This window comes from Pygocentrus nattereri, chromosome 14, assembly GCF_015220715.1.
Source record: "Pygocentrus nattereri isolate fPygNat1 chromosome 14, fPygNat1.pri, whole genome shotgun sequence".
Classification (NCBI taxonomy): domain Eukaryota; kingdom Metazoa; phylum Chordata; class Actinopteri; order Characiformes; family Serrasalmidae; genus Pygocentrus; species Pygocentrus nattereri.
The window spans coordinates 4,616,870-4,632,057 of record NC_051224.1 but is presented as its reverse complement, the minus strand read 5'-3'; positions in this window follow the sequence as shown (position 1 = coordinate 4,632,057).

Below are 15,188 nucleotides of genomic sequence, written 5' to 3'. Positions count from 1 at the left end.
TTGAAGAGCAATCATTTCAATGGAAAAGTGTGAAATCCAACGCATACATAATATGACTTTTCCATAGTGAATGCAGAATAGGTGCTAAAATGAAAAGGAAATCCTGTTTTACATTGTTTTCATGTTGCTTGACCTCTTAGCTGAAAAAAAAAAACTTGAAATGTAATAAAAGCATGACTGTGTTGCTTTCCACTGTACAGTTCTTAAAACAACATTAACACAATGTAATGGATCTTTTACTTTTCATCTGGCGTGCTTTCAGGACGTTACTGTTTAAATGCAGGCTCATATGTGTGTTACATTTCACTGTCTTGGTTGTATTTCAATCAAATAGATTTGAAGTAAAAATAAAGGGGATCAAGTGATGTGAAAACTACATAAATGCACTGCATTTCTCTGTTTTCACTGCATTTCAAAGAGGCAAACCTGTTTTGTACCGCATGGTGGAAAGCAATACGGCTGTGCCTTCATTACATTTTAAAGTAAATTGTATTCAATTCTGAGATGAACTGAGGATTTTGTTTTTAAAATGCAAATCCTCATACATAGTATTTCATTAAAGAGCTCAAGCGACGTAAAAACAGTGCAATAGAGGGTTTGTTTTTCCTTTTTGGCACTATGGAAAAGTAACGTCATGTGTGCACTGCATTTTATGTTTTTCTACTGTGATGACTGCTTGGTGATGTGTATCGATGTGTGTGCTGGCCCACAATTCCTACATTGGTGCATCTCTCATGGCAAGTGCTGCTATCTGACGTGTGACTACTGAGCATGAGGATTTTTAGATAAAGAGTGCACCAAAAATGATGGATGTACTGAAGTTTCATTGCAGTTCTATTGAGTACTCAGTACTCAAATAGTACCATGATCAACCAACCCAAGCTGTTTTAAGGTACTTTTACTTTTACCTGAGACATTGTTTCAGGGAAGATACTGTTACCTCAGTATGCCTCTACCTACAACTGTTTCTACAACATTATTTTTATTCAATGAAAGCTGAGAGATCTGGATGAAAGTGCACATTCAACAGCTTACATCAGAATCATTTGTGGTTGTTAGTGGAACAGATGATTCATTATCTGAATTTGGTGAAAACGCAATATTTGTGCTGTTTGTTGAAGCTGAAAAACTGTTAGAAGAGCACAGTAATAATGTAAATGTAACCACTTAAATAACTAAGTTTGCAATTAATTAATTATGTAATTGCGTTTAAATAGTACAGCAAAACAATAGTTATAATTCTACATTTCTAACTCATATGCCTTTGGATCAGTAATGCTGTAGTGGGTAACGCTGCAGCCACCCATGTAGAAGACCAGGGGTCGACCCCCTGTCTGGGCATGCATACTATGCTATATGAATAAGAAACCTATAAGACTACTAACACTAATCACCTACTCCTATAACATGACTAAACTGTGTGTCTCCAAATGGGAATGCATAAATGCTCAAAATGAGCTTCTAAGATAAATAGGAATAGTTGATACCAAAAAAAAAAACTTTTACATTTAGAAAGTGTTTTAAACGACTTTCTACGCCGGTGCTTAACATACATGGAACCTTCTTTAGGCCTGGTGTCAACTCATGAAGCTGCTACAGGGAACACTATAACTATGCAAAGCTGCTTCACAGCAGAAAGTGTTCACTTTGAAGAACCAAACATGAAAGATGATTTTGATTTTGCACCTTGTTTTGTGTGTTATGTCAGAATTTCGATGCCTTCATTATTATTCTAATATGTGTAAAACTATATAACATAAGGAAAAACCCTTATGACAAAGTACGTCCAAATTTTTGTTGGTTTCTGACATTTTTGCAGTGCACCTGGTTACACTGTCAAACTATGTCAAATGTCTTTGTGAACAGTGCTGAACTAGTACCCGTTTTGGCCATGTATGTCCTGTTGAGTTGGTCTGGAGTTTCTGTTCAGGGCGCTAAAGAGAGTGCAAGACATTCTTGAAAGAGGATTTTGCTGCAGAATGGCGTCATTACATTGAAAGGAAAGGTGATGTAAGTGATGCAAGTCGGAAATGAAGCAAAGAAAAGGGGAAGCAGAAGAAGAAGCAGGCCTTCTTTTCTCAGTACCCACAGCTATGAGCTCATTCATTCTGCCCTAGCAACGCACGTCTCCTTCCTTATGAGCTCAAAATAATTGTTGAGCTAATATGCTCTCATTCTGTCTATCTATGATATTGCTTAAACATCCCCCTCCCTCAGCACGGTGGGTTTGAGCCTCGGTGTTACTATCACACTCTTCTTTCTCACACACACCCTCACACTCTATACAGAGGATATTGTCTGGTACAGCCTGAAGGCTGAATGCTATGAGCTATGAATGAGCTACAACAATGTTGTGGTGTTTTTTGCATGTTAAATTGAAATAAGCAGTAGTTGCGCACTGAAATAGCACAAAGAGAGTAAAGGCTCATAGTACACTGTCCATTAATAAAGTCCTACAGTACTACTGCTTGTGAGAATGCATTTAGGGTTTTCTTCTTTTGGCTTCTTCTTAAATCTCATGATCTGTTTTAGCTACTTTGATATGAATAGATCCTTCACTACGTCCCACCCTGCCTGGTTACTATGACGATGGCATCTCACCAGCTTTTTAGCCTGGCCTGTCAACTATTGAGTTATTAAAGGCAAGGGTAGGTCAATTACCCCATTAAATTCTTAGGCATTTCGGGGGCAACCCCACCAGAATTCCAGAAAGAACGGTTTCTAGCAGGCATTTGAAGGCTATATACACTACTTGGCCAACTTGCAGGAAAGCAAGCATACACTAAACCTGTTGAGTTAGCCCATTGGTAGTTAACGTGTACTAGTCATGTATATTAAAGCATACGTGTGTTTGTCATATTATGTGTTTCGTGTGCTGATTTTAACTGCTGATGCGGTTTCCTGCACTGTTCAATCCAAATTCTTCCCCTCTCCTCTTTTAACTTTGGATTACGACACTGATCAGTTTTCACTCTTCCTGCCAAACCCTTGGGATGTTGAGGTAACCAATTACCAAAGCCCAGCAAGCACAATAGTGCAGTAAATTATAAAATGATTCTAAAATATTAACAATAAAACTGCCTAGATACAGTTGCTAAGCTACAGCAGGACTGTTTAATTTAGGAGGGGTGTTTGGCGAAGTTCAGCTCACACACAGAGCAAATTCGAATGTTCGAAATATTACAAATTAGTTCTTGACTAGTAATATAATTCTGAGTAGAGGGTTTTTGATCTGCCTTTGAGGCCTAGCAAAAGAGTTTTTACATTGCTTTATCAGACAAGGGAACAATGAAACAGCAAATTTAAAGGAAACAGCTGAAGCTCACCAAAAAGTGCTTACCAACATTGCATGAGTATACAAATTACCTGCAGGTCAGCTTGATTACGTAGGCCACAGTACAGAGCGTGTCTCATTATAGCACTTGCTCTGTCTTGATTGGCAAAGGTGAGGAGCGTTCTCGTTGCAGTGTAAAATCCTCACTCAGTCTCAGTACACAGCTGAGTCTCAGGGTGACACGTTTATTGTTTTCTTATCTCTCTGGTGCTCATTAAGGCAGATGTGCTCTAATCACTTTTTCCTCATGGTACAGTTCAGTGGAAATCAACCTGCCCTAACTACTCACACTCTCTCACACTGTCAGGGCACGTTTTTTAGGTTTTCACTGCTCTAACAGAACTGACTCATCTCTTAAAGAGCCTGATGATTAGCTGATAAGCTAAGATCTGTTCCAGCAGGCCAGGCACCAAAATGGGTGAGGACTGAGACTGAAAACCAATGACCTATTGATTTTGACGACAGTGCCCTCAGCTCTAGGCTTGTCATGAAATACACAGCCCCAGTTTCCCCATTTCAGTGGCCAACACTATAGGACTTTACACAAAACAGCTGCTGGAAATGTTATGCTACAAATTGTCTAATGTTATGCTCAAACTGTCTAGAACATAGTCTCATAGTACTGGCCTGGGGGCCACATCTGGCCTGTGACATACAACTCCTTGCATGTCTAAACTTCAGCCTTAAGTATAGCCAAAAATCAATTTTGAATCTCCTGCATTTTGGTTTTAAACATTTTTCAGGTTTTTAATAAAAGCCTGCAGAACTTTTTTCTTCACTGACTACAGACCTGCAACCAGGCAATAAACCTTCATAAACTGCCCAGCTACAACAAACAAAACCTATTTATTATTAAGTGACCCTTATTAGTCCCACAACAGGGAAATTTCACCTCTGCATTTAACCCATCCGTGAAGTGAAACACCACATACACACTAGTGAGTGCACACACACACACACACACACACACACACACACACACTAGGCAGCAGTGAGCGCACTTGCCCGGAGTGGTGGGCAGCCTAATTGGCAGCGCCTGGGGAGCAGTTGGGGGTTAGGTGTCTTGCTCAAGGACACCTCAGTCATGTGCTGTCGGCTCTGGGAATCGAACCGGTGAAGCTTCCAGTCACAGGGCCGGGTCCCTAACCTCCAGCCCATGACTGCCCCAACACCAGTCATATTTGAAACACCACATGGAAAAGAACTGGATATGCATGGTGTGAGCTTCATGCTGATAACAGAATATGAAACATCGTTTCTACCTGATGTTCTTCAGTGGCCCCCAGGTAATTTGATTCCGAGACCCCTGGTCTACAAGCAGCAGGCAAGGCCTTGCTTTTGTACTGCATTAAGCCACGACCCGGCCTGTATCTGCTAGGCCCAGCAGGACTGCCTCAAATTTGCTTGACGGGCTAATGCAGCTGCAACGAACAGCTACGCTAGCCAAGACTCGCATTAACCACCTCAGCTGCAGTCTGCATGTAAACCTTAGAAGCCCCAAAGCTAAACGTTTAGAGTTACAAAGTATATTTGGCAAATAATATGCGCATATGCTAATAACAATAAAAAAGAGTTTCTTGGCAACATAAACAAGGAGCTGGGCTAACAGGAAGCTATACGCTCATGAGATCTGACACAAACGGAGAACGAACTGTTTGCCTTGTAAACTGAGGTGTGAACAAACTGGGTGGGTTCACTTCCACTCGCCTCTCTCTATCTCTCTCTATCTCTCTCTCTCTAACTCTTTATGCCCTCTCTCTATCTCTCTCTTTACCCCCTCTCTCTATCTCTCTCTCTCTAACTCTACCCCCTCTCTCTCTCTCACTCTTTACCCCATCTCTCTATCTCTCTCTAACTCTTTACCCCCTCTCTCTATCTCTCTCTCTCTTTAACTCTACCCCCCTCTCTCTATCTCTCTCTAACTCTTTACCCCCTGTCTCTATCTCTCTCTCTCTAACTCTACCCCCTCTCTCTCTCTCACTCTTTACCCCCTCTCTCTATCTCTCTCTAACTCTTTACCCCCTCTCTTTCTCTCTCTAACTCTTTACCCCCTCTCTCTATCTCTCTCTCTAACTCTACCCCCTCTCTCTATCTCTCTCTAACTCTTTACCCCGTCTCTATCTCTCTCTCTAACTCTTTACCCCCTCTCTCTCTCTCTCTCTAACTCTTTACCCCCTGTCTCTCTCTCTCTAACTCTACCCCCTCTCTCTATCTAACTCTTTACCCCCTCTCTCTATCTCTCTCTCTAACTCTACCCCCTCTCTCTCTCTATCTCTCTAACTCTTTACCCCCTCTCTCTATCTCTCTCTAACTCTTTACCCCCTCTCTCTATCTCTCTCTCTAACTCTTTACCCCATCTATCTCTCTCGCTCTTTACCCCCTCTCTCTATCTATCTCTCTAACTCTTTACCCCCTCTATCTCTCTCTTTAACTCTTTACCCCCTCTCTCTCTAACTCTATGCCCTCTCTCTCTGTCTCTCTCTCTCTAACTCTTTAGCCCTCTCTCTTTCTCTCCCTCTCTTTACCCCTTTTTCTCTCATTCTTTACCCCTCTGTCTCTCTCTCTCTTTACCCCTTTCTCTCTCCCTCTTTTTACTCCTTTCTCTCTCTCGCTCTCTTTACCCCCTCTCTTTCTCTCTCTTTACCCCTCTCTCTTTCTGTCTCTCATTCTTTACCCCCCCCCCCCCCCCCCCCCTCTCTCTCTCTCTCTCTCTCTCTCTGTGTTGTCCTTATTTGGCTCCAGGGAGAGCACGGCCGTGTGAAGCAAGCCGCGCGCAGGAAGAGTTTCCTTCTGACTGTGACTCACCACTCCTCTGACTCACGCGCACGCTAACAAAAACAGCGCGCATCGCCATGGAGACGCAGGACTCCCGCCCTCCCTCTCTCTCCCTCCTCTCCCGCCCTCCCTCTCTCTCCTCTCCCGCCCTCCCTCTCTCTCTCCCTCCCTCCCTCTTTCTCCGTACCTCTCTCCCTATCTCTCTCTCTCTCCCTCCCTCTCCCTCTCTCTCTCTCTTTCCCTCTCTCTCTCGCCCTCCCGCCACCTTCAGGTCTGAATTTAGTGGTGAGTAAAACAACATGTATCGCGATAAATGGCGTCAGGTTATGTGTCAGTAAGCCTTTCGTCGCACTTCCTCCTGTTCAGCTGGATTTATTGCAGTGAACTGCTGAATAAAAATCATTGCCTTCATAGTTTGGGTACTTTTTTCAAAATAAAAGTCTTTTTTCCCCTCCGTTCCAGCGCATGAAACATCAGAAGTAATGTGATACGTATTATGTATCGGCCAGATGTGTTAAAGGCTGCTTTATTTCTGCCACATTGCCCACCCAGGCTGCATCACATACACATACATTTGTATTCCTGCCTTGTGGCGAGTTTTTCTCTTTGTATTCCTTTCTGTTGACTTGTGAATGACCTCAATAGCTACACATGCATGGCCCTTAAAAAGAAATACGCCTGCTAAAATGTTTGAACTGTTCAATGGTTAGGATGTAAACAAAGTGATTGAGAGGGATTTAGATGTGAAGTAGTGCTATTTTTTTGTTGTTGTTTTTAGGAATCAAAGGTCACAGTGTCTATGCAAATATAGTTATTACATTTACTCAAAACAGCCAGTGTTTTCTGAGTTCATATCAGAATCAGAATCAAGCTTTATTGGCCAGGTTTGCTTACACATACAAGAAGTTTGGTTTTGGTTACAGGAGCTCACAGTGCACAGTGCCAAATATTTACATGCAGTGATTAAAATAAACTAAAATAAATATAAAGTGTGATAAAATACAATACGATAAAATACAAAAAAACTAAATAAAGGTAAAATGAAACATGCATTCCTACCATCACTCACTCATACACACACATACACAGTCATACCTGTAACCTTTACATTGTGCAAAGTATTTAAAGTTAAACACTGGTTTGAGATGATTGTTTCAGAGGATGGAGTTGAGTGTGATACTATATACCAATATATTTAGAAGTGCAGTTTAGAAGCTGGAATATAGATAGATAGATAGATAGATAGATAGATAGATAGATAGATAGATAGATAGATAGATAGATAGATAGATACAGTGGGTTGCAAAAGTATTCAGCCCCCTTGAACTTTTCAACCTTTTGCCACATTTCAGGCTTCAAACATAAAGATATGAAATTGACATTTTTTGTGAAGAGTCAACAACAAGTGGGACACAATCGTGAAGTGGAACGAAATTTGTTGGATATTTTAAACTTTTTTTAGAAATAAAAAACTGAAAAGTGGGGCGTGCAATATTATTCAGCCCCCTTGCTTTAATACTTTGTAGCGCCACCTTTTGCTGTGATTACAGCTGCAAGTGGCTTGGGGTACGTCTCTGTCAGTCTTGCACATCGAGAGACTGAAATTTTTGCCCATTCTTCCTTGCAAAACAGCTCGAGCTCAGTGAAGTTGGATGGAGAGCGTTTGTGAACAGCAGTTTTCAGCTCTTTCCACAGATTCTCGATTGGATTCAGGTCTGGACTTTGACTTGGCCATTCTAACACCTGGATACGTTTATTTGTGAACCATTCCATTGTAGATGTTGCTTTATGTTTTGGATCATTGTCTTGTTGGAAGATAAATCTCCGTCCCAGTCTCAGGTCTTTTGCAGACTCCAACAGGTTTTCTTCCAGAATGGTCCTGTATTTGGCTCCATCCATCTTCCCATCAATATTAACCATCTTCCCTGTCCCTGCTGAAGAAAAGCAGGCCCAAACCATGATGCTGCCACCACCATGTTTGACAGTGGGGATGGTGTGTTCAGGGTGATGAGCTGTATTGCTTTTACGCCAAACATAAGTTCGATTTTGGTTTCATCTGACCAGAGCACCTTCTTCCACATGTTTGGTGTGTCTCCCAGGTGGCTTGTGGCAAACATTAAATGAGACTTTTTATGGATATCTTTGAGAAATGGCTTTTTCTTGCCACTCTTCCATAAAGCCCAGATTTGTGCAGTGTACCACTGATCGTTGTCCTATGGACAAAGTCTCCCACCTCAGCTGTAGATCTCTGCAGTTCATCCAGAGTGATCATGGGCCTCTTGGCTGCATCTATGATCAGTCTTCTCCTTGTTTGAGCTGAAAGTTTAGAGGGACGGCCGGGTCTTGGTAGATTTGCAGTGGTCTGATGCTCCTTCCATTTCAATATGATCGCTTGCACAGTGCTCCTTGAGATGTTTAAAGCTTGGGAAATCTTTTTCTATCCAAATCCGGCTTTAAACCTCTCCACAACAGTATCTCGGACCTGCCTGGTGTGTTCCTTGGTCTTCATGATACTCTCTGCGCTTTAAACAGAACTCTGAGACTATCACAGAGCAGGTGCATTTATACGGAGACTTGATTACACACAGGTGGATTCTATTTATCATCATCAGTCATTTAGGTCAACATTGGATCATTCAGAGATCCTCACTGAACTTCTGGAGTGAGTTTGCTGCACTGAAAGTAAAGGGGCCGAATAATATTGCACGCCCCACTTTTCAGTTTTTTATTTCTAAAAAAAGTTTAAAATATCCAATAAATTTCGTTCCACTTCACAATTGTGTCCCACTTGTTGTTGATTCTTCACAAAAAATTACAATTTCATATCTTTATGTTTGAAGCCTGAAATGTGGCAAAAGGTTGAAAAGTTCAAGGGGGCTGAATACTTTTACGACCCACTGTAGATAGATAGATAGATATAGTGATAAGTCAGAAGATATATTCATATTTTACTGTAATCTTTGTCTTAGAATCCGCTGCTTGTTATTTTATGAATGGACTTAAAAAAGTTTTAGGCCAAAGCCCTTCCTCAAAAAGTTTGTAAAATAATGTCTTGGTCATTAAAGCTGCATATTCTTGACTATTGCCTTTCAGTGGGGAACTTTTAGATACGTTAAATTCTTCAGTTCACAGGTTACTTTAAGTACAGCCCTAGAAAACATATAAAAATCATAAATGCTCCATTAAAAAAAAAAGAAAAGTTAACCACTTTTTAAATAAAAGATTAAATAAATAAACGAGCAGGAAAGATGGAAAGAAAGAAAGGCAGAAAGTCCCAAATGTCACCATGCTGTTGAAATGTTTCCCCATAGTTTGTATTTCCCCTTGACCTATTTAGTCCCCACAAAGAGCTTAATACATGGCCACACAAAACAGGCTGCATCCACACGTATATGTGCTTAGGCATGCTTTTTCTTTCTGAGTGTATGGTGACCATGTGAGAAATGCACTCAGCTTCAAAAACAAACAAACAAACAAACAAACACATAAACAAAAAACCTCACTCACAAGCGCAGTCTCATGCAGTCTGTTCAGAGTGCCTCTCGAGAAAAGACAGCAGAGTAAAGAAAACGCTCGTAAATGATAATGAAGAGAGCTACTGCATACTTCGCTCTGATGTCTGTTTTGCTCCACTCTGAACAGGCTGTTAGTCTAGCTGGTACATTGAGTTCAGTCGCCCGCAGCACTTTAATATGTTCCTGTGCAGTGTTACTTTCCCAAACAAGTATGACAGTAAACAGCGTCTCCTCCTCGTCTCCTCCACAGGCCTCAGAGCTGCAGCCCTGACTACACGCTAGCCTCAAATGCAAGAATCAGAATTTAAACATGAGTTTCTCTAACCAGTCACGATGTGAAGGTCCAAAACAGCACCATTCCCTCACTGTTAGCTGCTTGAACTGTTACGAGAATTAAAGTCATAGCTGAAGCTACAATGATGCTGCAATGACTTTTAATGCTTCGGTACATCGTGACCGTTTTTACTTTTGCTTTTTTCATCTTAATATTTTTCTGTGTCCTTCTGTCACTTTTAGCATGTTTTACTCTGGGTCATCTCCTTAAACTTACCTAGCAGCTGAACAAACCATAAAAAGTTAAAGTGGTATAAATAAGTAAAACTGGATGAAAGAATTAGTGAATGGGACATAATTGAATTAAATAAGGTAAAAGAAAATTATATAATAAAAAAAAAAACTAGGTAACAAAGGAATGTAACGTAAGTAAAAATGCATAAAAATGGCAATAAATAAAACCAAATGAAAGATGTAAGGGAGCTCAAGTAAGCAATGTAAAAAAACAGTATAAAATAAAACAAGGTGAATAAAAAATGTCAATGAAATAGATGGCAAATAAATATAAAAAAAGTAAATAAATATATAAATAAGCACAATTAAATTGAATAATATGTGAGGGAGAAAATAATGAATTACGTAACAAATATAATAATGATAAAAAAAAAAAAAAAGCCGAACAACTAATAAGACAAAGTAAAATTCCCAGCACGGGGACTGAAACACAGTCCCTCGCGGATTAATACGGGAAAAATCTGTTCTATTCTGATCGCCAGTGAATTTCACTCAACTACAGGAAACACAACTGACCCAATTTTGTTTACTACATTATGAAACTTTGATAAGTATCAGAGCACCAAAGTATGCAGAGCCTCTCCTGCTAGCATAACGCAGCATGATACCAGCATGACACGCTTCCAGTTTCAGTTCCCTGTCTGAGAAGTCGACGTGTTCTAAGGTGTTAACTGTGCTATTGTGCGTTTTTGCTGTGCTCAGTTTGGTCCTTTTGTTTTTTCCTGTTATTGCGTTCGTCAGTTGCAGTTATATTCTGCGTCATATTTCCCACGTCAGTGCTCTTATGTGTCTTTTTACACTTTTACACTTGTCTTTTTTGCATCATGTTACTCTTAGGGCTATTACCAGGCCTGTTTCTGAAAATACCAGGGCCTTAAGTGACAGCCTAGCAGAGGGCCCTCACCCCACCCACCCCAGTCATGCACACGTATGCGAGAGTAGAACAAGAATTAATACTTTAATAAAGTACTTTAAGAAAACTGCACTTAACGGACTTAACGCACTTTTTTTGACACGTGACTATGAATTCATTTCAAAATGTAAATACTAGGGGGCCCTGCGTTGGTTCAGGGCCCCGAAAACAACTTCTTATACTTATTCAGCGAAGACCCTGCCTATTAACAGCTAACTAAAATAGACAGGGAACAGGTGGAGCAGTGGTCGTAGTCAAAACAAATAAATAAAATTGAACGAATGTATCAGCAAGTTTCACTTGACTATAGGACAAGAAGCTGCGAATGATACTTGTTTATGAGTATCTGAGTATCTGAGTACGCAAACCCAGCCGTGCTAACTTCACGCTGCATGATGCCAGCATCATTACGGTTTCAGTTGTAGTGTCTTGGCTGAAAAGTGAATGTTTCATGTGTTTGTTCAAATGTTCAAGTCCTCTAAACAGCGATTTATGCCGCCGTGAAGCTCAGACGTTTTTACTTTGACCTTTCAAAACATTTTTTGTGCTGAATTTTTCTGCTCAAGGATCATCTTAACTTTGCTCCAGAGGGGCCCATGAATGTCTTAGCACGTTGACTCAGCATTCAGCGTTCGAGGCAAAGTTCAGATTCAAGGAAAGTCCTCTCACCTGCTTTTTCACTCCATGCAACCCAGGTGTTGGTGAGTGAGCCACGTCAGTATTTTGTAATGCATCAGGTAATTGCAGGGTTATAGTTACCTAAAGGTCTCAAAAGATCTCCAGATTTTTCCTCTTACTTTGGTGAAAAAGTGCGGCGTATGAAGTTTTTGTGTCCGTTTTTGTTTTGCACTGGAGTTATTTAGTGGGCTACTGCTGCTAAAAAAAAAAAAAAAAAGAAATTGTGTGCAAAATCACAATGAACCACTTCTTGGTAGTAGAATAAAATTACAAAGTTCTGGTTAAGCATTACGTAAATATGTGACTTAATGCTGCTTACTTAAATACTTCTTAAGCATTTCTTAAATATGTAATATACTGATATGTGCTTAAAATGCTTAGCATCAAGCAAATACACATTACTTGCATAACGCTTATTACTCAAGAAATGCTACTTAAGTATTACTTAAATATGCTACTGAAAACTCCTAACTTAAAAATGACGCATTACTTATATGTGATGCATAATGCTAATTCATTGAGAAATTCTACTTAAGTATTACTAAAAAATTTAACTTTTGCTTACTTAAGCAATACATGCCACATACTACTGCTTACTTAAAAAAATGCTACTTAAGCATTACTCAAATATGCAACTCAGTTGGTTGCTTACTTGAATTCTACTTCAGCATTCATTAATATAAATGAATCATAAATATCATAAATATGCCATAATGATATTCAAAGTGCTACTTAAGAATTTCCTAAACATAAAGCATAATGGTGCTTCCTTAAAAATGTCACCTAAGCATTACTTAAAAATGCTAGTTAAAACTACTTACTTAAAAATGATATGCATTATTGAAATATGCCAAATAATGCAAATAAAAATTGCTACTTAAGCATTACTCAAATATACAACCGCATGTTGCTTACCTAAAAATTCTACCTAAACATTCATTAAATATAGAACTTAATAATTCTGCTTATTTAAAATTATACTTGAGCATTACATAAATGTGCTACATAACGCTGCTTAAGCATTACATAAATATGAAACTTAATGCTGCTTACTTAAAATAATACTAAAGCATTAGGCTGCATGAATGTGCTACATAATGGTACTTAAAATGACACTTAAGCATTACGTAAATATGCTACATAATGCTGCTTGTCTAAAACGCTTAAGCATTACGTGGAGAAATACTCCAGCCTAATCTCTCAGTGCAGCAAAAGATCAAAGATCAGCAGGTGTTTTTTCATTTCTATTGTAAGCGCTTTTTGAGTCAACAGCGTGGTGCAATATGAGGTAAGTGTGATGACTTAAGTGAGCAGTTTGCTTGATGTTTACTGCTTCTACATGAACTTCCATAACTTGTTAGCTTGTAGTTGTAGTTTCAGTGCAGAGCTAAAGCAGCAGACCTCAGACACCAAACATGTCTTGTCTTGGCTGATTGAGGTAATTTGGCAAAAGGAGTCAGTCGTGTAAGTTAGATGTGCTGAACTATGGCTTTAGGGTTTAGTTGAGGAGAACAGGCCTCAGATTTGTGCATGCAGTCCTGGGAAACACTGCCTCGATACCTGCCGCCGGTCCCTCCTATGAGCACACTATCTGTAATCTCAGGCTTTTGTTGAGCACGTGGTCCCTCCCTGCATGTGCATACCTGGCTTTTGTGCATACTTTTGCAAATACAAAGCTTTGTGGTGTCGGTTGCCATGGACACGGAGCTGTGGGCGAATAATATTGCATCACAGCTAGGACTGGGTGACATCGAGGAAAGTCCTTATCACAGTCTTTCTGTAAAGTTCAATATACAAACAGGTGTGGAGAGTAACAGATTACAAAGTACTCCACATGCTTAAGCAGCCTATTTCAACTAGCCAGTGGCATTAAGTAGCAAGCATATTCACAAGAATACTTTGGCATTTTTAATCTGATCTGCTGCATCTCTATCATACAATCAATTACACAAGAATTTTGACACGTTTTCCTGTAAAGATCACATACATCCGTTGCCGCGAAATACGCTTGTAATAGAAGCCAATGGGCAGCTGCTTCGACCGCATGCACACACACACATTACATTGTAAAAACGCTTTTTAAAGTAATGCCTAAGTAGGTTTCTTTCATAAGTTTAAGTAGCAATTTAAAACAATTAGCATAAAGGTGCATACTTACATTATGCTTAAAAAGTATTTAAAACAAGTAACATCCAGTCGCATATTTACACAGTGCTTTATGTAATGCATTCCTAAGTAGCATTAAATAGCATTTGTAAATAAGGCTTAAGTAGCATTTAAAATAAATAGCAGTATGACTCCACATTCACATAATGTGTAAGTAGCTTCTTCAGCATGTTGCATGTTTTATGATTTATACATAAGCAGCATTAAGTAGCATATTTATGTAATGCTTAAGTACCATATTTAAGTAAAGTGGCATTTTAAGTGAATAGCATTAAGTTGCATGTAATGCTTCAGTAGCATTTAAAATAAAGTGCATATTTAAGAAGTGCTTAAGTAGTTTTTTTTAAGTAAACAGCATTAAGTTGCATGTAATGCTTCAGTAGCATTTAAAATAAAGTGCATATTTAAGAAGTGCTTAAGTAGTCTTTTTAATTAAACAGCATTAAGTTGGCTATTTAAGTAATGTTAAGCAGCATTTTAGATGTAGCTTTGTAATCCTCTACTAACATGAGACGCGATTTTTTTCTTGTACTTGTTCATTTTTTGCGGTAAATATCTTTTTATTCACTGTGGTCAGGCATGTGCTGTATGTCATTCTTTTTGCATCCCATTTATTTTTAAAATCTAAGAGTTCAGTTCTTTGATAATATTTAAGTCCTTTGCAGTGCAGGTACTTTAATGGTCAGATGTTTTTTTTTAATAATACTGTCTTTTGGTTTTTGCAGAGTGATAGTGTTATTTTTACATGAGCAAGGGAATATGTAGTTTACACCACTGATGATAACTGATGTAATTTATAAATGTTTTATTTCCTCTGTCCACTGAAGATGCTTCCCCTTTCAGCCTGGGTTCCTCTCAGTGTTTCTTCATCCTGCTCTGAGGGACTTTTTCTACTGTTGCTTTCAGTAATGCGTATTCGGGGTCTGGACCCGCGCTTCTGAAAAGCTGCTGTAGGACATCAGTGTAAAAATGTGATAAACAACTAAAGGTAAACAGTAATTATTCAGTTTTGCAGTTAATTCCTTTAAGCATTTTAAGTGAGTAGTTAATTTTAGGATAAAAAGGCAGTAGATGTAGTCTAAGCTGGTTTTGTTATGTTAAATTGGCATCTAGATTTACTGTGTCTATAATAAGGCCATAGTTGAAAATCATTACATTTTTATTCCACTTGACCATAAAAAAGCGAGAGCGTACAGAGTGGTAAGCAGTGTCCTTTGTGGCATGACTTTCATATTATGAT